Raw genomic sequence first — 2,814 nt, 5'->3', positions numbered from 1 at the left:
AAAGCACCACTAAGAAACTCCCCTACTTCTCTGGTTCCAATAAAATCCCGAGCCACATTAGAGCAGCATTTCAGTCAAGTACACACATCAATTCAACCAATTAGACAACGAACTCGCTATCTAATGCTAATCAATCGAAACAAAACCGCCATCAGTTTAACCGCAAAACAAACAATAAATTCACACAAATTAATCGAAAGTGCAACTCTCCATAGAAAACCACATAGAAGCTAAAATCTTAGTCTGAAAGTCCAATATAATATATTTATATATCACACACATTTGAAAGCTAACCAAACCAAACCACTTGAACTTAAGAATTATACCTGAAATGCTTTCCCAACACCAGGAACTTGGAATTTAAGGTCCACATTCTGGGCTTTTTTAAGCTCCACCTGTTTAGGAAGAAAAACAGCTCCATAGACATCCCCAAACACCAACGACTTGTTATTCTGCAAATTCAATTCAACGCCCATTTTTTAAATAAATAGAGATTGCATTTCCCTGTTGATAATTAAATTCAATCCAAAATGAAAATTGAAAATTCAACAAAACCAATCAAGTATTTTGTAACCAAAACTCAATCAAACTGATACCCTAAATTAGCAAACGGGTCACTCCAAATTTGCAAGAATTTGATACCCATATAACTAAAACTCAATCAAATTGAAGAACAATAGAATAAATGTAAGAGAATGTTGGAATTAAAGGGGAAAAAGGGTGCCAACTAATTAATTTAGTGCTTATTTGTAGCCCAAGGAGCTTCATTGCCTGAATATCAATAATGTTAAACTCGCGAAGCTTGATGATATCAGTACATAAATTTGAGATATAATCACTGGCATCCAAAGACCACAAATTTCAAAAATCAATAGAAAATAAAATCCGAGGAATCGGTGGAAGCGGCTAATTTAAAACACAAAATTGGCGAAATTAAGCATCAAATTTCTCCAAAATTCGATTAATTTAGAATTCCAGATGCAAAACACCAAACTCAAAAAACAACACCCATATCAAAATTAATGGCGTAATAAATACCTAATCATCAAACTGGTTTGTAGGAACCTTAAATTTGGGATTCTGCTCCAGAAATGGTGGTGGTCTTTGATGAACAACTGATGCAGCTTGAATCAAGATCCCAGCAGTTAGACCCCATATCACATACTTTTTGTTAATTGTTTCATAATTAAAATAATGAATCAAGTACTTGCATCCCATCCATTCTCTTTCCTGTGCTCTGTGATTTTCATCATGAGATAAGATTCCAACAAAATATGTCAAAAGAAAGAAAGCACGCGAAAACCTGTATCTTGAAGGAAGATCTTAAACCAAAGAGCAAACCTTGATGAATATTTCCAAGGGAGCATCACTCAGCAACATTTGGATCTGGCTTGAATGCATCACAGTATCCTAATTACAACAAAACTTGTCAACACCAACAACAAAACTTGTCAACACCGAAGATTTGAGGGAAGTAGATCGAAGAAGATCGAAAATTTGAGGGAAGGAGAGAGAAAGTATGTGAGAGTGATAGGGGACGACGGAAGAATGAAAATTGGGTTGTAAGCGAAGTGGTTTGACCGTAAAAAGTAGAGGGTATTTTAGCCTATTTCCAAAAAAACTCAGGACTTCAAACACAAAAACAAATTTCTACAATAAAAAAAAAGTAAAGATTGAAACACACCAATCATAATATTCCGTTATCCTATAAAAGTATTTAATAATAAAATAAAATTATGTAGTACATAAAACGAAAATAGCTTAAAAGATATATAGTAGGACAAAGCTGGAAATCAGATTTGATTTTGTAACGTACTCCACTAATTGTGTAGATTATTTCCTATTCTAAAGCTAAACTGACGCTAGCAATATTAGGATAGTTGACTGAATATTTTACAAAATAATTTACATAATTATATCTATTGGGAAATGAAACCAAATTGCAAATTTTAATTCAGAAACTGGGCACACGATATAAAAATCGAAATTTTAATTCAAAAATCAAAAAGCTTCAGAAAAGAAAATACCCCAGTTTTGGAAGCTTTTGCCGCTTTGGCGAAACCTGTGAAGAACCGGGATCATCTGTACAACAAAAACGAAGTTAATAAAAATCACATAAATTCGAGAAGGAGAGAAAAATATTATGGATTAAGACCACCAATATGATTGGTAGCTTCTGTGGATTAAGACCCAGAATTTCAATCACCAATATGAGAAATTGATCAAGGAAAATATAGAAAAAAAAACCCATAAAAAACAATCAAAACCCGCAACAATTTAGGTCAAATTTGAAGTAAAAAACTGAAAAAGGGCATACTTTTGCGGGCTTTGCCGACTTGAAAACTGAAAAGCCATCCAAAAATTGAAGAAGCAATAGAAAAACAGCACTAAACAACATAGCCATATTGTTTTGCAAGACCAGCAATAAACTTTTAACAAAAATCAGCACCCAATTCTAAATTTTGACGACAAACAAAAACACCATTTCCCACAAATTCAACAAAACCCAAAACCCATTTCAGAATCGCGTCAAGAATCAGAATTTAGCAAATTCTAAATCAAAAGGGAGGGCAAAAAAACCCTAATTCAACAAATTCGAAATCAAAGGGGAGGGAAATAAAACCTTATTCAACAATTTCGAAATCAAAAGGGAGGGCAAAAAAACCCTAATTCAACAATTTCGAAATCAAAAGGGAAGGCAAAAAAACCCTAATTTAACAAATTCGAAATCAAAAGGGAGGGCAAAAAAACCCTAATTCAACAAATTCGAAATCAAAAGGGAGGGCAAAAAAAACCCTAATTCAAAACCCAATA

The 2,814-nt window shown here is 33.4% G+C and overlaps 1 long non-coding RNA gene across 1 annotated transcript; it reads right to left on the bottom strand.

The window, feature by feature from the left end:
• Positions 1 to 329: 329 nt before the first annotated feature.
• Positions 330 to 1,576, bottom strand: LOC110794264 (uncharacterized). Its single transcript, XR_002534975.2, has 3 exons — positions 1,342 to 1,576; positions 1,039 to 1,237; positions 330 to 452 (listed from the first exon to the last, which is right to left on the bottom strand). It is a non-coding gene; the product is annotated as an uncharacterized lncRNA (long non-coding RNA).
• Between the last annotated feature and the right edge of the window lie 1,238 nt (positions 1,577 to 2,814).

The sequence above is a fragment of the Spinacia oleracea genome, chromosome 6 (genome assembly GCF_020520425.1).
Source record: "Spinacia oleracea cultivar Varoflay chromosome 6, BTI_SOV_V1, whole genome shotgun sequence".
Lineage (NCBI taxonomy): Eukaryota > Viridiplantae > Streptophyta > Magnoliopsida > Caryophyllales > Amaranthaceae > Spinacia > Spinacia oleracea.
Note: the sequence above shows the minus strand (reverse complement) of the source record. Positions and strands in the feature narration are given on the sequence as shown.